Source organism: Molossus molossus, unplaced genomic scaffold (assembly GCF_014108415.1).
Source record: "Molossus molossus isolate mMolMol1 unplaced genomic scaffold, mMolMol1.p scaffold_m16_p_6, whole genome shotgun sequence".
Lineage (NCBI taxonomy): Eukaryota > Metazoa > Chordata > Mammalia > Chiroptera > Molossidae > Molossus > Molossus molossus.
This window is the reverse complement of record NW_023425399.1, coordinates 68,891,342-68,914,389: the sequence shown is the minus strand read 5'-3', so window position 1 is coordinate 68,914,389 and position 23,048 is coordinate 68,891,342. Positions and strand designations below refer to the sequence as shown.

The 23,048-nt window shown below is 38.0% G+C and overlaps 1 pseudogene; it reads right to left on the bottom strand.

Annotated features, from left to right (window-relative positions):
- Positions 1 to 650: 650 nt before the first annotated feature.
- LOC118619237 lies at positions 651 to 2,353 on the bottom strand (annotated as a pseudogene).
- Positions 2,354 to 23,048: the final 20,695 nt, after the last annotated feature.

The window sequence follows — 23,048 nt, the reverse complement described above, 5'->3', positions numbered from 1 at the left end:
AATCTAAGGGGAAAGAGGTCAGTGCCCCTGACTAAATAGTCAGGTATTGCATATTATAAAAATTCTTGTGGCACACCTGTTGAAAGTCACTGTACTAAAGCATTCAAAACCAAGTCCATACCTTGGAAGCGTTGAAACTATATTTTCATGTATGAAATTGACTCAAAATGAGGACTTTATACAATGAAATAGAGAAAAATACAAGAAAAAATACTAAGGTGAAAGAGCTAAGTTTTAAGAATATGAAGGGCCTGCACACTATATTTGGATTTAAATACTTCCCCTCTCCATTTACAGCCACAACTCAGAGATATCACAAGTTTGGTTCAAGACCAATGCAATAAAGTAAATACCATATTAAAGTGAGTCACACAAATGTATTGATTTCCCAGTATATAAAACATTGTTTACACTGTTCTGTAGTCTATTAGATGTACAATAGCATTATGTCTAATAAAACAATGTAAATACCTTAATTAAAAGGTACTTTATTGCTTAAAAAAATGCCCCATCATCTGAGCCTTTAGTGAGTCATAATCTTTTTGCTGGTGGAGGGTCTTGCCTCTATGCTGATGGCTGCTGACTGATCAGGGTGGTGGTTGCTGACGTTTGGGGTGACTGTGGCAATTTCTTCTTTCTTTTTTGAAAATTTAACTACAACAATGGTTTTTAATGGGAACCAGAGATATGGTTATAATTACATAGTCCGATACAAAAAACACATGGGTGGCCCGGCGGAGATGGAAGGGTACAAAATAATGAGGGTTACACTGGGCATAGAAGAAACGCTGTTTTAGAGCATCAGGAGGCAGGATAAGATAGCCTCTCCCTGAGATCCTGCCTGTGGTCACCCCTGGAGTCCATCTTGCCAAGGCAACAGCCACCCACCCCCACCACTCCCTGACTTGGCATTGGTAGCCACCCGGATCATTTACTCCTCTGCCCTCATGATGATCATCTCCATAGCTACTGCCCACATGACAGCCTCCTGGTCCCATCCTGAGCCATCTGGTTTAGGGGCCTTACACAGTTGCATTCATTCCTGCAAGAGAAGTTCATGTTCTCACATGTAGGATTAAGACACTTCCAGTCCCCAGCTGGCTGCTGTTCTCCACTGCCACCATCTCCACTGGGGAATCCTCCCTGGCCACCGCCACCACCTCCATAGCCTCAATGACCCATGGGTCCTCCTCGCCCTAGACCTCCTCGACCATTGTCACCACCCCTATTGAAGTCTGTCATAGAGTAGCAAATGAGACCTCAGTAGGATTCCCAGAGAATTCTTTTCCATCAAACCAGTCAATAGCTGCTTTAGCAGAAGGTGGATCATCAAGTGATACATATGCTGCCTCTCCCTTCAGCTTTCCCATCTCCCTGTCTGTGTACAGATTAATCATGGGCTGTCCTATTTTCTTATTTATCTTAATACTACCCATCTCCTTGAAGGAATCAGCCACAGACTCAATTGTAACATTCTTGCCCTGCACAAAGATGGTGTTATTGTCTGAATTATCCTGTTCAGAGTCATGAGGTGATCCTCCACGGCCACCTCCATGACCTGCCATTGCCTCCATGGCCACCTCCATGACTTCTGGGTTCACAGTCACCACTGCTGAGGTTATAACCACCGCCACCTCCAGCCTATCCCCCACGGTCCTGCTGGCCTCCCCCAATCCTGATTGCTATAACCGTCATGACTGCTGCCACACTCTTAGGGGACTGTCTTGGTCATACATAACTCCACCACCTCCACCGCTGTTGTACTGGTTCTGCTGTCCAAAGCACTGAGGAGGATTATAGGAGCATTGTTCCTGTCCATAGCTAGGCTGCTGTCCATCACAGAGCCTGCTGACCATGGCCCCCACTCAGGCTGCCCATAGTTGCCACTCTGAGAACTGCTACTGTAACTTCTCGAGATGCTGCCAGGAGCTGGCTGCTGGCCATAGCCAGGGTAGGACTGCTGTCCATCAGACAACTGAGAACTCTGGCCACAGCCATAGCCACCAGTTGAGCCATATCCCTGGGGAGCTGACTGAGTTCCATAGCCTGTGTTCTAGGTCTCTGGCCATAGCCTGAAGTGTCCCTTGACTGGCTGTAGCCACCATAACTGCTGTCCATTGGGCTGACTGCTCTGCTGGGATTCATGCTGCCCAAACTGGGTGGTGTAGGTCCCATAGCTTTGGGTTACTTGTTGGGTACGGTTGTTAGAGGCCCCCCCCCCCCCCCAAGCCTGACATGCAACAGGATTCCAATACCAAAGAGCACTGACACTTCGAGGAGGGAGCCTGTGGCAATTTCTTAAATAAGATAACAATGAAGTTTGCTGCATCAGATGACTCTCCCTTTCATGCATGATTTCTCTCTGACACGAGATGCTGTCTGACAGGATTTTACCCAGAGTAGAACTTCTTTCAAAATTGGAATCAATCCTCTGAAACCCTGCTGCTGTTTTGTCAACTAAGTTTATGTAATGTCCTAAATCCTTTGTTGTCATTTCAACAATCTTCACGGCATCTTCACCAGGAGTAAAGTCTCTCTCAAGAAACCACTATCTGTTCATCCATACACAGCACTCCTCATGCATTGATAGCTTTATCATGAAATTGCAACAATCCAAAGATCACTGATTGCCATAACAAATATAATAATGAAAACATTTTAAATATCGTGAGAATTACCAAAATGTGATATGGGACACAAAGTGAACAAAAGCTGTATTGAAAATGGCACCAAAAGACGTATTCAGCAGGGTTGACACAAATCTTCAGTTTGTAAAAAACACAATATATGTGAAGTGCAATAAAACAATGTGCAATAAAATGACGTATGTTTGTATATTAAATGGTCCTCCCACTTTTTTTGCTACATAATTATTTTCTTTCTTTCTTCATAATATTTATCACTCTTTATTGTTATATAGTAAGTGCTTGTTTGCTTGATGTTTATTTCCTTCACAAGAGTGAAGAAGACCCTGAGGCCAGGAATTTGTTCTGCTCATAACAGGTCTCCAGTAGATTTCTACTTAATTAATTTATTCACTTTGTTACCCAACGGGTCATGGTTAAAGAATCATATTTTGTCCTCCTGGTATCTTATCATCTGAACATATAATTAATGCAAGTATGTTAAAGGAATGGATTAAAATAATTGGTTAAGTATCCAGTAATTTTTTTTTTTTTTTTTTGGTGAAATTAGATGAAAAGGTATGTAATTCTAAGTAGAGAAGAGCAATACTTACCAACAATAATCAATTTTCTAAATCTTACAGGTAACACTAGGAAAAGTAAGCTGTTTAAAAATATGTAGGTGACAAATTCTTACGTAAATTTAAATTCGCCATTAGACTATCTGTGCAGGTCATTTGGCATTCCATACAGGAAAGCATTTGCTACTCGAGGGCTCGGAACCTTAGGAGGTGGCCAGTTCACCTGAGAGGAATGTAAGCAGGCCATGGCGACACATGGCGACAGGCAGAACAGCAAAGTCTGTGGTGGAGTGTGGCCTCGACTTTGAGGGGGGTAATGGTCTCACTGCTCTGAAAGTGTCATGGGGTTTTCAATGTTGAAAGTATTCCTATTCATTCAAAACAACAGATACTTCCCTACGTTTTTAGTTTTCGAAGTTTAATGTAAACTGGGTCCTTTTTCAGAAAAGTAAATTATTAAAAGCTTAAGAGACTTGACAGAGTTACAATGAGATCTAATCTTTACTATCTTTGTACATATCCTTCTAGAAAGACTATTCTGTTTAACTAATAAAATTGACACTGAAATACTGACGAATTAGAGTACCCACAATCGATAACTGAGGCAAGCAGGACCAGCATTAGATCAATTGATTTGACTCATAAAACTCTGCAGGACCATTTTCAAAGTTAAACTCATTTATATTTAAAAGAAATCATTGACTAAATGGCCCAGTTTAAGACAAGTACTCATAAGCACATTTAGATCTCTGGGGAGGAGCCTATGAATTGGTATTTCTAATACTTCTCCATGACTCCTGTGAAACTAGGGTGGACAATTTCCACTGTAGCTAAAAGTGAAAGTGAAGTCCTAGATAGTTCACTTATTGGATCTGATAAATCCTCAAAATCTCCATTTTTTCACATGTAAAAAATGATGCACAAAGAGGTTATAGAAATGCATACAGTCTTGCCAGTGCCACAATTTACAACACCCCACAGTCTTTCTAACTTACTTTGAAGTGACTTTGCATAATCTGGAAACCCTGTATTCGAAAATGTTTCTTGGGTAGAAGAATGGAGAGTTCAAGAGAGGACATAGATTCAGGTTTCCTTAAAACCCGAGGACTGTTAACACAGCTTGCCAAGCCCTGTGATGAGAGAAAGACCATAGCTTTCATCCCCATGTGGACTAGCTAGCAATTGCTATTTTATGGCCATAGACTATATTCCTAAATTTTGACTGTTTTGCAAATACATTCCCTTGTTGATAAAGTTGACAGAAAGAGGTTTGATGAGCAAAAGGCCATCATCACTGATGAAGATAGCCGTGTTCTAGCCCATACTGGTAAGGGTTGATCAGAAGAAGCATCAGCTTCCCACGTAATTCAAGGCAAAGGGAAGGTGGCTGGATAGGCTTGAACTGTTTGCCTCATTAGGCACATGCTCACTCTCTAGCCTCCACTGGCTTGTAGAGAAAAGGGAACTAGGAGAGAGAGAACTGGTGGGAGGGGGTGTGTTGGAATTCTTTCCATAGATTTGAGCCAAAAGGCCACGTTTGGGATTCATTTTTTTTTTTTTTTTTCTTTCTAGATTAGGAACTGGTGCTTGATTAAGGGAACATCAACAAATAAATAAACCAAAACACACACAAAAAAAACCCTCCATAGGCTGTAGACTCAAAGGAACAGAAGTTAACTAACAAGGGAAGAGAAAATAAGCAGGAAAAAGTTGTGTTTCTGATCTTTTCACAATGCAGATCTTACTAAATCATTCATCTGGCATCTCTTTCCACATGAATAAGAGTTTATATGGGTGTCGTTGTTCAACTTAATGTGGGTAAAAATTATGGCCTTGTTAGTGATATTGCTGGGTCTTATAAATCTAGTGTGGAGCCAGGAATGTGCAATTTAAACAACCTCCCTCAAGCGAGTCTTACCTACTCTGGGAGACACAAGGGCCCAAACCAACTATTAACCAGCAGAGACATACTTCTCATAATAAATTTCTGTCAAGTTTAATCCAGATATTAAAGTATTTGTTCATCAATTTCTTCTTCATTAAGAATTTTTAGGATCAAGGCAACAATAAAGCTGGTGTCATAAACTAACCTGGGAACCATTTCTTTTCTTTTTGCTAGGTAAAATCTAATTTTAAAGAACATTTCGAATTTGATTTTGTTCTATTAAAAATGCCATCTGGTCAAATAGCCATGTTTGTATTTACCAACAATGTGAAATGAGAGAACAATAGATTCAAAGTTCTTTATGCTAAAAGTAGATACATCATAGTACTTTCCTCCATAAAATTTGCTTTTGAGAAATCAGGATTTTATTTATTTATTTTTTTTATCCTTACCTGAGGACATTTTTCCATTTTTTGTTAAAATAGAGTGGGAGGGAGCCCTGGCCGGTTTGGCTCAGCGGTTGGAGCATTGGCCTACGGTCCAGAGAGTCCTGGGTTCGGTTCCCGCTAAGGACATGTACCTCGGTTGCAATTTGTCCCCGGCCCTGGTTGGTCGTGCGGGTGGCAGCCACTCGATGTGTCCCTTTCACGTCGATGTTTCTCTCTCTCTCTCTGTTCCTCTCTCCCTCCCATTCTACCTGAACAAAAAATGAAAAAATGCCCTCGAGTGAGGATAAAAAAAAAAAGATAGAGTGGGAGGGAGAGAGAGAGAGAAACATCAACGTGAAAGGGACACATCGAATGGCTGCCACTCGCACAACCCAACCAGGGCTGGAGACAAACTGCAACCGAGGTACGTGCCCTTAGTGGGAACCGAACCCGGGTCTCTCTGGACTGCAGGCCAATGCTCTAACCACTATGCAAAACTGGTTAGGGCCAGGATTTAATTTTAAATCCCATTTCACTGTGCCACACTATTGCTCTGCATGAACTCTTTTATTTGTGATAACTGAAATTATTTAAAGTAAAATATAAATTAAGAGAAAGATGGTTGGTTTTCTTGTTTTCTCTCTCTTGATATGATGGAGAAAATATGTGTTTAGAGAAGGAGAAAGAGACTGTAATTTACTGAGCATTGTATGCCAGTAAAAATGATTTTCTCTTTGATCAAACTCTAGCCAGGCTCCACTGAGACCTCTTGTCTATTAGGGCTCAAAGTTGGTTTATAAAGACTTGAACAAACACTGTTTCTAACAGCTCAAGTCTGCACCCCTAGGATGGCCCTTGTCCCACCTTAGAGTAAAACTCAAGGCTGCCCAAAGAAGTGACTGTTCCAGCCAATACCTGAAGATAGGATTCCTATTTCCCAGCCTCTATGGAAGGGCAGGAGCCTACGTTCATAAGCATCAGTTAGCAAACCCAGGTGGGTGTCACTTGGACCAACCCTCCCATTCCGGCTTTTTGTAATATTTCATTTCCCTGACTGTACAAAGCCCCAGCTTCTCCTGATCCTGACTCCCTCATTCTCCCTTAAAACTCACAGTAATTTTTATACAAATCAAAGTCGACTGAGTTCAGTTCACACTGGATTCTTCTCCCTGCTGCCATAGTATATTATTGAATAAAATTTGTCCTTACCACTTTAACTAGTGTCCAGCTTTGTTTATGTTTGATACCAGACACTATACCAAATCTTTTAAGTATGAGACCCCTATAGAATGTCTCCATTTTTGCAGATGGAGGAATTGAGAGGTTAAGTGACTTGTGAAAGCCAGGCAGCTATTTTCAGGACAAGATTCTGAGACCTGTCTTGCTCCAGAGCACATGTTCTCTTTGGTTGGCTTCAGGTATGTGGAAGTTACATGACTACATGGCTCCATGTTTGGAAGGGCCTCACCCTTGGTTTAAGGCTCTGCTATAGCTACCTCAAAATTCTCAATTTTTGAGCAAGGGATTCCACATTTTCATTTCTCACTGGGCCCTGCAAATTATGTAGCTCTCTTCTCTTCCATGGTTTGCTTCAGGTTAGGATCTCCCAAACATTCAAACTCAAAGTTAGAAGGGATAGATGGGTTCCTCACTATAAATGGAGGGCAGAGTACAAAGCTGCTCAGGGAAGGAATGCCTAGAAAGGTCCACCTAAGTGTTTATAGGGATTTATGTACTAATAGGGGTTTGATGTTCTATTGTTAATGGAAAAATCAGGGAGACAAGTTTACCCAACACTCACGGGAATTGGGTGGCTCTTGCAACATCTTCAGAAAAGGAATTTCCTAAGACTTGCACAGAAGAATGAATGATTTTTATTGAGATGGAATTATATTCCTTGGGTTCCAAAGTCCTATGTCCCTTAACCCAGTCTTGGAAACATTCAGCTGTGGATTTAGTAGAGCTAGAAGCAAGACCAGTGTCCAGAGTTTCCTCTTCATGTTGCAGCCAGGTCCAGGTCAGGCATCAGGCTAGATTCAGTCCATCAGTCCATTGTATGGAGTCCACATGGCTGTGGGCCCCATGGCAAATGCAGGGAAACATTCCCTTGGCAACAAGAGTCCCAAGAGGACAGGACAGCCGATTGCTAAGAGAGTAAGAGAACCTTCTTTTGTTCAGAAAATTACATATTCAGGTTTCATGCTTTTGCCATAGTTATGCCTATTCTGGACAATTACCAATTTCCAAATATGACAGACAGGTAAGCACCTCCTCATGTCAGTCATACCTTACTGGGCATGTGCCTAAATTGCCTTTGTCCAGTCCCTTCTCCCATCAATTTTTGGGGAACAGATCTGGAGAGTGTTAAAATAGCTTCCTGACAAAAGCTGTATAAATGGCATGCTTATATTATTTAGTCTTCCCTTCACTCCTTTCCTGTTAAATAATAACCAGGTTATTGTAACAGTATCACTATTGTAAAAATCATCAGTTCAAATCTGTTTAAAAGATAGATGACTATATTTTTAATTTTGAGTAACACTGGTTAAAACATAATTCCTACTGTTTTATCATTACTTTTTTGAAATGTTTTTGAAAAATAGCTATGTAACTAATTGAGCATTATTTTGATATTCCTGTATAAACATGCATAGTAAATATGAAATACTTATTTACTTTATTTTAAAAATATGGTTTAGGTTTCTGACCAAATGACTTTGATCTAATTTTTATTTTATTCATAATAATTACTTTTAATTTCTTTTGGTTATGTTAAGGACAAAGCATCTCTATTATATGCTCATATTTCTCTTTTTATAAAAACAATGTATCTTTTTCTGAATTATAAAAGTAATGTATGTTCCCAGTGGAAAATATGAAGAAAACAAAAATCACCCATATCTAACCAGGTAGAGAAAATATTTCATTATGCATCATTTTGTCTTAGGCATTTATATAGGTATATATTTTTTTGTTAACTAATATCTTTTTTATCAATTGATTGATTGATTGCTCAATCTCTATCTACTTGGAATCACAAAATTCATGATTTGAGTGAATTCTGTTATTTTTTTTTCATTTATTTTATCCTAAGGATTTCTCTTATGAAAAAATGACTCTACAAAACCAATTTAACAATCTCTCTAGTGTTAATTGTGAATTTTTTCTCTTCTTTTTAAACTTTTTTTTTTGTGTGTGTGATTGACTCTAATCAAGGAGAGTATGTTTCAAGGAACAGCTATCAATTTGGTGGGGAACACATTGCATACTCAAAACTGCGTATTATAAGTCTATGAACCAGGAGGATTTTCTGTACTTACAGGACATAAATACGAACAGATCATTCTATATTGTTCTATACACACTAGAGAAAATTACTGAAACAGGCCAGGCAGTCTTGGGGCAACTGAATAGTAAATTAAACATATAAATGAAAAAGGAGAGGGAAAACACTATTTGCAGAATCATTCCAAATGTCAACCTCTTTAAAAATCAGGAAGCTAATTAGCTACTGCACAGACAAGTCACCAACGCAGAAAGAAAATGTAGGCTGTCTCAGGGTTTGATTATTTCCCCTAACCAGTGATTATATGCATCAGCATCCTATTCTCTTACATGCTAATTAGGGGCTTTATCTTCATTGAAGAATCTGCTTCTTTTGTTTAATTCAGCAAAACCAGCTGAAATCAGAAGTTTGCTACTTAGGAAACCTTTATCTTCTCCTTATCAGGCATCCTGCTTGATCTCAGTCCCTGTCCCAGAAGAAAACAAAATGTGTTTTCCACTTAAACATAAAGGGTTTCCTCAGATAACCTCAGAACATAATTACCCGATTCAGCCAAACAATCTGAAACTATGTCCTGCAATTTTCCCTGACCTGATTCCCTCTTTCTTCCATGTTTCAGAGGTCTTTCTCTTTTGAATTATCAGTGATTTCTATTTTATTTGTTGTGGGAACCTGAAAGTGATTATTGACTTTGCCATCAACATGGTTCGATTTAATAATATGGTAATTTAAATGAAACTTAAACTGGGTGGAAATAGAAAAAGAAGGTCTTTTGTCCCAGATAATTATCTTTCATTTATTTGAAAGGTAGAGATTATAGAATGCTCAACCTTGCTTCTCACTAGTGGAGACAATCTAAGTTATGATAAAGCTTAGAAATGGGAAACAGTGCCAAGTAGTATGTGGTATGATGGAGGAGGAGTGGGGAAGGATTTGGTGAAAGTGCTGCATCACTTAGAAAAAATAAGGCTGAGAGTGCCTTCAGAAGAGTACTGGAGTCTGAATAGGTTTCGCTTGCCATCTGTTGTATTGGGCTTGGGTTTGATCATTCAATTGCTCGCTTGGTCTGTCTGCTCAGAGTAAAGATCATATAACAAAGTATAAATAAATCTGCTCTCTAAAGCTGATTTAGGCAGAACTATCCACCTGGCTGGAGTGAGAAAACAGCCTGACTTAAAATACTTCAATGTGGCTGAAAATTCATTTTCATAGTCACAAATGGCTAGAAAACTTAAAAAGCTAATAGTTTATTTCTGTTCATTTTAGTTCTTTGTTAGTTAATATATTATTGTATGTTCACTGTATTCCTGATATTGTGTTCTCCATTGCTAGGGAATATAAATTAACAGAAGATACTATTCCTGCACTCAAAAAGGGAAGAAAACTTTTTGGGTAAAGGACAAGTGTAGAACAATTTTTGAAGCTCCCACCTAAACTGGAAATCTTTTACCTCCTGAGCATCTTGAGTAGCTGTAAATACATATTAGGCTCTCAATAAATGAAGGTTGATTGATTAAAACAAACAAACAAAAAAAAAAACAACCTTATTATTCATTAATATAAGCATATATAGTTATATTTTTCCAATAAGTACCACATTAGCTGTGTTCCACAAATTCTGATAGTTGTTTTCATTTACATTCCATTTAGAATAACTTTCAAATTTCCATTGTGACTTTTTCATTGACCTATAGTTTTTTTTTAGTGATATTGAGTTTTTACTGGCTTTAACAATATATAATTGACATATAACACTGTATAAGTTTAAAGTGTACAGTGTGATGACTTGATATATATATATATATAAATGATAACTAAAATAAGGTTAGTTAACACAACCATTACCTCACATAGCAATTTTTATTTTGTGCTGAGAATGTTTAAGATCTATTTTCTTAGTAACTTTCAAATATATAATATAGTGTTAACTATAGTCACCTTACCTGCTGTGCCTTACATTTCCAGAATTTTATAACTAGAAGTTTGTATCCTTTGACCACCTTTACCCATTCCTCCCCTGTTCCCTTCCTCTGGCACCCACCAATCTACTCTCTGTATGATGTCTGTTTTTTAAAATTCCACATATAATTGAGATTATAGAGCATTTGTCTTTCTCTGATTTATTTCATTTAGTATAATGCCCTCAAGTTAAATGGTAGGGTTTCCTACTCTTTTATGGCTGAGTAACAGTAATATTCCACTGTGTGTGTGTGTGTGTGTGTGTGTGTGTACACATGTAGTTGTCCAATTTTCCCAGCACTCTTTATTGAAGAGACTGTCTTTACTCCATTGTACGCTCTTCACTCCTTTGTCAATATTAATTGAGCATAATGTCTTGGGTCAATTTCTGGGTTCTCTGTTCTGTTCCATTGATCTACATGCCTGTTCTTATTCCAGTACCATGCTGTTTCAATTACAATGGCTTTGTAGTATAACCTGAAATCTGGAATGTGTGATCCCTCCAACTTTGTTCTATTTCAAGATTGCTGTAGCTATTTGGGACCTTTTTTAGTTTCATATAAACTTTTGGAGTGTTTGTTCTACATCTGTGAAGTATGCCGTTAGTATTTAATAGGGATTGCATGAAATTTATAAATTGCTTTGGGTAGTATTGACATTTTAATGATATTGATTCTTTCAATCCATGAACATGGCATATGCTTCCACTTTTTTCAGCTTCCTCTATTTCTTTTTTCACTGTCCTGTAGTTTTCTGAGAATAGGTCTTTTACCTCCTTGGTTAAGTTTATTCCTAGGTATCTTAATTTTTTTTTTTTAATCCTCACCCGAGGACATTTTTCCATTTTTTGTTAAGATAGAGTGGGAGGGAGAGAGAGGAAGAGAGAGAGAGAGAGAGAAATATTGATGTGAGAAAGACACATCGACTGGTTGCCACTCACATGACCTCAACGGGGGCCGAGGACAAACTGCAACCGAGGCACATTCCCTTAGCTGGAACCAAACCCGGGACTTTCTGGTTTGCGGGCTGACTCTCTAACCCCTAAGCCAAACTGACCAGGGCTGATCATATGATTTTTATCTTTCATTTTGTTTACATGATGTATCACATTAATTGATTTGCAAATATTGTACCAGCCTTGCATCCCTGGGTTAAATCTCACTTGATCATTGTGTATAATTATTTTAGAATATTGCTGGATCTAATTTGCTAAATTCTGTTGAGGATTTTGGCGTGAATGTTCATCAGGGATATTGGTCTGTAATTTTTTTTTTCTTTGTAGTGTATTTATTTGATTTGGTGATTAGATTATGCTGACCTCATAAAAAGAACTCTGAAGTCTTTCTTCCTCTTGAATTTTCTAAAATAGTTTCATCAGAATAGACTTAGTTCTTCTTTTAATGTTTGGTAAAACTCCCATGTGAAGCCCTTTGGACCAGGGCTTTTATTTATTGGGAGTTAATTGATTACTGCTTCTATTTTCTTAATTGTTGGTCTATTCAGGTATTTTGACTCTCCTCAGTTTGTTGAATTTTGGAAGACTATGATTCTAGTAATTTGTCCATTTGCCTAGTTTGTAGAATTTGTTGGCATATAATTGTTCAGAGTATTTTCTTTCAATCCTTTGTATTTTTTTGTATGTCAGTGTTACTTCAACTCTTTCATTTCTGATTTTATTAATTTGTGTGCTCTCTCTTTATTTCTTGGAGAGTCTGGATAAAGGTTGATCAATCTTGTTTATCATTTCAAAGAACCAACTCTTGGTTTCGTTGATCTTTTGTAATTTTTTTAGTCTAGATGTCATTTATTTCAGCTTTGATCTTTATTATTTCCTTCCTCGTATGAACTCTGGGTGTTTCTTTTGTTCTTCTTCTAAGTCTTTAAGTTGTAGGATTAGATAGTTTGTTAGAAATTTTTCTTGTTTCTTGAGGTAGGCTTGTATTGAATGAACTTTGCTCTCAGAACTGCTTTCACAGTGTCCCATAAATTTTGTGTTGTTGTGTGTAATTGTCATTAAGTTGCTTATAGTTCTCACCTATTTGTTTGAACACCCTTTAAACCATTGCTTTGAATTTTTTCTTTTTTCTTTATCCTCACCCGAGGATATTTTTCCATTTTTTGTACAGATAGAGTGGGAGGGAGAGAGAGAGAGAAACATCGACGTGAAGGGACACATCGAGCGGCTGCCACCCGCACGACCAATCAGGGCCAGGGACAAACTGCAACCGAAGTACGTGCCCTTAGCGGGAACCGAACCCGGGTCTCTCCGGACCGCAGGCCGACGCTTTAACCGCTGAGCCAAACTGGCCAGGGCTGCTTTGAATTTTTTATCTGACAAACTGCTAGCCTCCATATCATGTAGTTCATTTTCTGGTGATTCCTCATTTTCTTTCATTTGGGGTTGTTTCTTTGTCTCACCATTTTAGCTGTCTGGTAGTTCAGGGCCAACTGAGGCATCTTGGGACCTGTAGGCAGCGCGGTGTGTATCAGATGAGACTGCTCTGTCTCCCAGTCTGTTCTGGTGCATGGTTCTCTAGATGGTGCCTCTCATCTGCTGCAGGTCCAGGAAGATTGACAGCTGGCAGCTTGTGTTTGTCTGTTGTGGTAGGCACTACTGGGGTGCATGGGTCCAGCTGGTGCACTGCTGGTATGCAGGGGTCCTGAAGTACCACTTCTGTCTCATGGGACTCAGCTCCCAATCTGCATTGCTGCTGCTGTTGTAGGGGTATGGGTCTCAGCTCCCGAGCCTCTGCTGCTGCTGAGGGTGGGACTCCACTCCTGAGGCAGCCACTGCTGCTGTTGTTGGGGATTGTGCTGGCTCTTGAGCTGGCTGCTGCTGCTGCTGGGGTAGTGCTGGTTCCCAAGCCCCACAACTGCTGTTGAAATCAGGTGCCTTGATAACACTGCTACTGTGTGCTGGCTCACATTGACACAGCAGGGGCCACTGGTACACTGGTGGTAACTGGGCCCTAGCTACTCCCCACTGCCTCCTCCCAGATAGGATCTAAGAGATCTTCCAAAATGCCCAGGCCTTCCAGCCCTGAGCAGGAAGCAGCACCCTGCCAAGCAGCGCACAGTGGTAGCCAGCAGCTGCTCCTCATCCACAGCACCAGAACAATCTGCCCTAAGTTTCCACTCATCCACACTCACATCCACTCACACTCTCTCTCACACTTGCTCATGCTCTCACACACCCTCACTCCAGTACTGCCTGCAGTCATGTTCAATGTCTCTTTCCTGGAATCTTTTTCACATATCTGTCCTTGCATGAATAAACACCTAGTTAATTGACCTGTGGCATATATTTCTTTTGGGCTCTCAGAGTTCTGTAAGGTGTTGCTAGATTTCCCCTCTTTAGATCTTAGGATGGAATGGAGCTTGATATGTTCAGAGTTCTCAACCATCCTTCTCATGTCTAAGAGCTATACACTAGGCTGAGGAAGGAGGAGTAAGGTAGGAGAGGAAGGAGGAGGCCAATGGGGAAAAAAGGGGGACATCTGTAACACTTTCAAAAAAAAAAAAAAGTGCACGAGGTTGCCATGCTGACCATTAACAACAGGAAATTAACATAGCATTACATAATGCAATAAATAATGCAAATAAGGAAGTTTTAAAAGAAAGGTGAGGAAAATCATAAATAAACTAGGACTAAATGGGAAAAAAATCTGTGTCTACTGGACTGAAGCAGAAGCTTTTGTTACAGGCTGCCTGGGTTAACATCCTAGCACTGTCATTTCCTTGCTGTGAATGCTGGGCAAATCACTTAAACCTTCTATATTTCAGTTTGGTGGTCTATAAAACTGAGCTAGCAATGGTACCTGACAAAGCTATAAAAATGAAATGAATTCATTATTAAAAGTAAAGTTCTGAGGATAGTCCTGGCACATGGAAAACACCGTGTCAGTTGGAGCTATTTTTGTCATCATTATCCTCACAAGAGTTTCCTCTCTCTTCCCAATTCAGCCATCCTATGTTTTGTTCCCACATTAACCCTCCTACAACACAGTCCCATTTATATTATTTAACTGCAAAAACCCTTTCAAATATTTTCCATTGTTTACCACACTAAGGGCATATATCTTCGTCTGGCATTCTAAGAATTTTAGACATGAATTAGGACTTTATTACCACCTCTCATAGCTCTACTGCATTATGCTCAGGCCTTGGTGGAGACTTACTATTTATTTTTTAAAAGAATTTCATTGATTTTTTAGAGAGAGAGAGAGAGATGGAAGGAGATGGAGAGAGAGAGAGAGAGAAAGAGAGAGAGAGAGAGAGAGAGAGAGAGAGAGAGAGAGAGAGAGAGAAAGAGAGAGAGAGAAACATTTATGTAAGACAGATACATTGATTGGCTGCCTCCTGCACAGCCCCTACTGGGGAAGGAAGGAGCCTGTAACCAGGCATATGTCCTGCCTGGGAATTGAATCAGCAACCTTTTGGTACATGGGATGATGCCCAACCAACTGACCTACCAGTCAGGGTGAGGTTTACTATTTCTTGGACTTCTGTTCTTTTATTTTTAATTCAGAGTGGTCCTTACTGCCCCAATACTCTCCTCTTCACTTTTTATATCCCTCATGCCTTTTCTTAAATTCTACCATTTCCATGATGCTAATGAAAATTGGCCCATCAAATGTGATCCCTGGTGTTTTAAATCTTGATAGTACTTTGTTAGATGTTGTCATCATGCTATACCAGGAACTAAAGTGGTTTGCACAGTGAATGCAGCCAGTACTCCACTCTTACTCCCCTCCCAACTGTGGCTTCCTGCAGGGGGGAATTTAGTCTTATTCATCTACGTATTCCCTGAAATTTCACCAGTGTGTCTTTTAAGGGGCGGTAGCTCAATAGATGATTATTGTCTTGAACTGAACTAACACTGTTAAACTCTTGCTTATACATTTACTGCTTCGTACAGCAGAGCTTCCTTAACTTGCTAAAACCAAAATTATAAACATTTCAAAAAATATTCAGGTAGATATACTTTCCCACAAGACATCAGAAAACACTGGATGTTAACAAATGTAGTAGGGTACTTTTCCACAAGGGAGGACATTGATATTGAGCATCATTTCAATCATTCAACATGTAATTGATGGTTGAAGATTTCATATCATAAAGCAAATAAAAATATAAGAAGCCTGTTATTAAAACAGTGTTCATTAGGAAAAAAATGGAAAATATGGGTATTTAAGTTAGAAAATATTGAAAAAGTGTTAAATGTCTTCATAGTATAAGTTAATCAACACATATAAAAAGAAAAGGGTAAGCAAAAGATGTAGGGGACAGACTGAAGAACCTCAGAGAGAATGGGAGAGGAGACAGGAAGAGATAAACCAAAGAATTTATATGCATATAAAACATTTTAATCCTAGAAAGTTGAGAAAATTACCAATAAAAATATATAAAATAGAGGATAAAATTATTGGGGATGGTGGAGAAGAAAGAATAGAATGAAAAAATAACACTGCAATTTTAGGAAAACTGACTTTGTGGATAGAATGTTCAAGTATAGATACACAGAAGACATCAAATATTTGCATGGTACATCACAAAGCACTTTTATATTATTTATTTATTTTTTTAATCCTCTCCTGAGGACATGCTTTTTCATTGATGAGAGAGAGGGAGCGAGAGAGAAACATCAATATGAGAGAGAAAAATTGATAAGTTGCCTCCTGTATGAACCCCTACCAGTGCATGGGATGATGTTCCAATCCACTGAGCCACACCAGTCAGGGCTGAATAATCATTATTTTGTTTGATACCTGTAGATTCCAGTGAAGTTCTGATAGGTTAGGTAGTTTAATGTCCCAAGTGGAGAAGCCTTGAGATGAATTCAAGTGTTCAGAGCTTAGCCCCCTTAGGAGCACTGCGTTTGGTGTCAGAGTGGTTTTGGATTTGCATTATGTTTTTTCAAATTTCCAGCTCTGTGGTTTTATGTAAGCTACTTCAATTTCTCTAAGCTTCATTTTCCATCCATACTTATCTCCTAGGTGAGTTTTAAGAATTAAATAACATAAAACACTCAGAGTAATTGGCACGTAATAAAAGTCTTAACAAATGTTACTTATGTCCCAGAGCTTTTGCCCCTGGAGTCTAGAACTTGGAGAGAAAGAGGGGAGAGGGAAGGGAGACAGGAGAGAGAAAGGGTAGGATAAAAGAGATGAAGTCAAGCAAGAAAATCAGGGTAAGAAAGGAGAGCAGAAGGGCAGTCCTCAAGGACTGGAGCAGGTGGGGTGAGGGCCAGGGAAAGGAGAAAACAAACACTGACTGATTTGCTGCTATGAACTGAGCACTTAAAGTTATTGTTTAATTTTCACAGTCTAAATGATTAAGCGATTTGCTAAAGGTTCCAAGTAAGATGGGTAGCTTTAGAGCTGTCAAATGCGTTGGCATATGCCTTTTAATGTCTTTATTTTTATGAAATAAAGATGGTTTCTGTCATTATAGAAGTAATATGTTGATTATTGAAAATTTAGAAACTACTAAAGAGCGTAGGAAATAAAATTATCTAGAGATAAAAACTAACATTTCAGTGTAGGGGGGAGGAGGGATCATTGGGAGAAAAAGGAGAAATATCTGTAACAAAAATAAATAAATAAATTTAAAAAAATATGCACTATTGGTTATGTGTTTATGTTAATTTTTCTTTATTATAATGTATCCATATGTTATCACTGTTCTTTAGTATAAAAGTTACAAAATTTAAAAAAATGTCAAATCACAGAGTGATCTTTAAAAATGATGAATCAGATTATGTAAAAATAAATAAATAAAATAAAATATATTTTTTTCATTGCTTTGACCTAAAATACAGTGTTAAGCCCTGATTTTTTAGTTAATATTAAAAAATAAGCATTTCCCATGTTATTAAAACTACATGCACGATTTTTTTGGTGGCTGGATCAAATCTCATTAAGTAGAATTACTGTGACTTAGATATATCTATTTTCTTTGAAGTTTATGCTCTTTTCAATGTTTCATAACTAGAAACAGTGGTGTGAAAATATATTCTTGCTTATTATACTAAATGAAATAGTTCAGACAGAAAAGGAAAAAAAATATGATTTTACTTCTATGTCAAATATAAAACAAAAAGTGACAAATGAACTAACAAAACAAGCAAGAACAAATTCATAGATACAGACAGCAGAATGGTGGTTACCAGAGGGAAAAGGAGTGGGGGAAAGGGGGTGGGTAAAGGGGGTCAAATACATGGTAATGGGAGGAAACTAGACCACCAGTGGTAAATATACAATAGAGTACACAGATGTCTAATTATAATTGTGTATGCCTGAAAATTACATAATTTTATTAACCAATGTTAGCCCAAAAATTTTAAATAAAATATATTTGTGTATAAATTTTTGTTTGTTTGTTTGTTTGTATTTAGGGTTAGTTTATTTGGAGAGATTGCAGAAGAGAAATCATTGGTTCAAGGTTCCGCCAACATCATAAAATATTACTGCATTGCTTTCTGATGTATATTCCATTAGTAATGAGAACCAGGTCAGTCAAAGCTCTTTGCTAATATGGCAGGTGAATTTTAAAAATATGCTTTACTTAATAATGAAGAGAGTAATATTTTGCTACATATGTTAAACAACTTCTTCATGGAAGAATGTTCAGAGTTTTTGCTCATTTGTTTACCAAGGTAGAGGCATTTTCTTAATATGCTGTGCTTTTTCTGTTACAAAGATGTTCACACTTTTCCCTCCCTCATCCACATCCATATATCCATAAAGCCACCCACAAGCTCTATTTGTGTAACTAAGAGACAAGTTATTATCAGTTATCTAAAATTCTTGTTGAACTTGACTTTTCTTGAAGAAAACACATAAAGTGATTACATTTGATTACATTCATGCAAAAAAAAAAAAAAAAAGCAAGCTTGTTTATTTTTAAGTATCAGCCAGAATGGAAAATAAGCTCAAAATGATTGAAAATGGCTGAAGGAACTGGAGTTGATCATTCACCTTCTTAAGTGAGCAACTGCACAACTGCAGACCGCTGCTTTTTTTAAGGGCCTGAGAAGAGAAGAACAACAGGCTTTCCCAGCTGCTCATTCATTTCTTCCTGAGCTACCCTCTGCCTGCCTCACACTTTGATCCCACCCTGCATTTGGTGCCTCTGAGCCTGGAGCTGCAGGGGATCCCCACTGGTGAGAGTGACCTTGGGGCTGAGTATCATGTGCTCTTCCTCTGTCCACTCATTATCATCCTCTCTCTCTCTCTGAGATCCAAACTGATTTTTAATTTAAAAACATATAATTATTTTTTCCTTGTTTTTGTTGCCTTAGGTGATGTATCAGTGAAAATTCTGCTGCGTATGATGTCTGAAATTTTGTTGCCTACATTTTCTTCTAGAATGTTTATGGATTCACGAGTCACATTGGTCTTTTATGCATTTTGACTTTATTCTTGTGTATGGTGTAAGTTGATGGTCTAGTTTCATTTTTTTGCATGTAGCTGTCCAATTTTCCCAACACCATTTATTAAAGAGGCTGTCTTTACTCCATTGTATGCTCTTGCCACCTTTGTCAAATATTAATTGAGCATAATGTCTTGGGTCAATTTCCGGGTTCTCTGCTCTGTTCCACTGGTCTATATGCCTGATCTCGTGCCAGTATCTGGTTGTTTTGATTACAGTAGCTTTGTAGTATAACCTGATATTTGGTATGGTGATCCCACTTATTTTGTCCTTCTTTGTCAAGATTGCTGTGGGTATTTGATGTCTTTTTTTGGTTCCATATGAACTTCTGAAGTATTTGTTCTAGTTCTGTGAAGTATGTCGTCAATATTTTGATGGGGATTGCATTGAATCTATAGATTGCTTTGGGTAACACGGACATTTTAATAATGTTAATTCTTCCAATCCATGAACAAGGTGTGTGCTTCCACTTTTTATATCTTCCTCTATTTATTTTTTCAATATCCTCTAGTCTTCTTCAAATAGGTCTTTTACTTCTTTGGTTAAGTTTATTCGTAGGTATCTTAATTTTTTTGCCTCAATGGTAAATTGAATTGTTTTTTTCAGTTTCTTTTTCTGTGAGTTCATCATTAGTGTATAAGAATGCCGGTCGGTTTCTTGATGTTAATTTTGTATCCTGCTACTTTTCCAAATTCATTTATTAAGTCTAGTAGATTTTTGATGGAGTCGTTAGGGTTTTCTATGTATAATATCATGTCATCTGCAAATAATGACAGTTTTACTTCCTCCTTTCCAATTTGTATTCCCTTTATTTTTTCTTCCTGTCTGATTGCTGTGGCTAAGACTTCCAGTACTATGTTAAGAGTGGCAAAAGTGGGCATCAAGCTTCTGTACAGCAAAAGAAACAACCATCAAAATGGAAAGGGAACCCACTGTATGGGAGAATGTCATTGCCAATGATACATCAGATAAGAGGTTAATTTCCAATATATATAGAGTGCTCGTACAATGCAATAAAAGGAAGACAAAGAACCAATTTAAAAACGGGCAGAGGAACTAAATAGACACCTCTCCAAATAAGACATACAAATGGCTAAGAGACATATGAAGAAATGCTCAACATCATTAATCATCAGAGAGATGTAAATTAAAACAACAATGATATATAAGCTCACACCTGTCAGAATGGCCGCCATCAACAAATCATCAAACAACAAGTGTTAGCAAGGGTGTGGAGAAAAGGGGACTCCAGCACACTGCTGGTGGGAATGCAGACTGCTGTAGCCACTATGGAAAACACTATGATGTTACCTCAAAAAATTAAAAATTGAACTGCCATTTGACCCAGTGATCCCACTTCTAGGACTATACCCTAAGAAGCCTGAAACACCAATCAGAAAGAATATATGTACCCCCATATTCATAGAGCACCAGTTATAATAGTTAAGATCTGAAAATAGCCCAAGTCTCCATCAGTAGACAAATGGATAAAAAAGTAGTGGTACATATACACAATGGAATACTATGCAGCCGTAAGAAAGAAAGATCTCTTATCCTTTGAGATGACATGGAGGGACCTGCAAGGTATTATCCGAAGCAAAACAAGCCAAGCAGAGAAAGACAAATATCACATGATCTCACTTATTTGTGGAATATAATGAACATAACAATCTGAGGAACAGGGTAGTCCCAGAGATGTGGAAGTGGGGTACAGACTGACAACCCTCAGAAGAGGGGGGAGAGGGAAGAGATAAACCACAGAACTTACATGCATGTATGCATAACCGATGGACAACAAAGCTGGGGATGGGGTAGGGGGGATGGGGAGAGGGTGTCAATGGAGAGAAAAGGAGAAACAACTGTACAAAAATAAAGTAATAAAAAATAATAAAAATAAAAATGTGAAAAAAACTATGTAATTGAATGTTTGTGGTATAAAAAATACAACCAACATGGTTGAAAGGCTTCCTTGTCAATTATATTTCTTCTTGGAATTGAATGTTTATATCCTTTGCTTAAATTTGCCATTGAAATTTTTCTTATTTACATATAGGTATTCCTTGTATATTTATATTTGTTCTATGTCTTTGAAATATTGTGCAAGTATTTGTACCAGTCATTACCTTGTCTTTTAACTCTATGTGCTTTAGAAATAGTTGTGAATTTTTAAAATGTTAATGTCAACGTATAGGCTTTTTTTTTTCTTTATACCTTTCTTTGCATTTAGTATCTTCTCATTTTCTAGAAAAGTCTTTCCCATTCCAAATGTATGCTTCATTTTTTAAATTGCTCTTGTGAGTTTAGTTTTTCTACATTTAAAAAACTAGGTTATACATTTACATTGTGGAAAAGAAAACCGCTATATAAAAAGATATATACTAAGGTCTTGCTGCCCTCTCGAATTTATTCTCCCCATTTATCTCCTTGCAACTATATTTAGCCATTTAATTTAGCTTATTCTTCCAGTGTTCCTAATACAAATATATATAAATAAATATGTATATCCACATATATGCAAATATATATTTGTATCTGCTATATATATCTATAAATGAGCATACATATATAAATGTATGTGTGTGTATATAGATACACACACACATATATATGTATATATATCTTCCTTTAATACACGAAGAATACCTTAACATTTTAGTATACCAATAAACCTGGAATTTTAAAAATTATCTGATTAAGAATTTAATTTTTCCTCTAAATAGATGTTTGACTTCCTTTCTCCCTCTGTCTCTGTCTCTGTCTCTCCCAGTGTTTCTGAGGTAGCATTGTAGTGTCTTTTGCCTCATCTTCTGGTAAGAGTAGTGTAAAATTTTCTTTGAGAACCACATCTGACCTAACAGAGGCCTTATGAGTTGTGTAAATTGAACCAATATTCAGGATTGGGATGAGTTCATTGGTTGCTTTAACATAATGGCCATATTAGGTTTGCATGTAATCTAAGCCATTTAGAATGAAATTTAAAACTTTGCTTGGAATACTGAGACAGAGATGATTGCTTTTATGCTAGATATCAGAGAAAGCCCTCTTACACCTACGAGGGGACCCAGCTACCAAATAAAACTAACATTATGTAAAACAGAGCAGACGAAAGGAAGACACAGGATCATTGGAGATATTTTTAAGACCCTGGATTAAGCACTACCTGAAGGCATTTTTTCTTTTTTCCTCAGGTTTTTCAGTTACATATGCCAATAAATGTCCTTTAATGTTTAAGCTAATAGAAATTAGATTTTCTGTTCCTTGCAGCAGAAATAATCATAACTCACATAGCTATTTTTTTCTACATGTACCTAATTGTGTTTTGAAACTCATTTCTGTTCTCATAAGCAGTATGTCCATTCTTGTGCCAACATTACACTGTTTTAATTTATTTATACTTTGTGTTAGGAAACCCTATTGCTCAGTCCCATGTCTCTCTCTCTCTTTTTTATCCTCACCCGAAGATATTTTTGCATTTATCTTCAGATAGAGTGAGAGGGAGAGAGGGAGGAAGAGAGAGAGAGAGAAACATTGATGTGAGGGGGACACATCGAGTGGTTGCCACCCACATGACCCCAACCGGGGCTAGGGACAACTGCAACCAAGGTACATGCCCTTAATGAGAACCAAACCCAGGACTCTCCGGTCCACAGGCCGACACTCTAACCGCTGAACCAACCAACCAGGACCAGTACCATATTTCTTAATGGGGATTTCCCACTCCTCTCTCTCCACACTAATAAGTTATTTATTTGAGAAAATGAAGCCCTTGCCTCTGTCTCTGGGAGCTGCAGGGCCTGGAAGCTGCAGGCCTTGCTCCCCTCCTGCACTCAGATTCCTGGCAGTGCTTCCCAC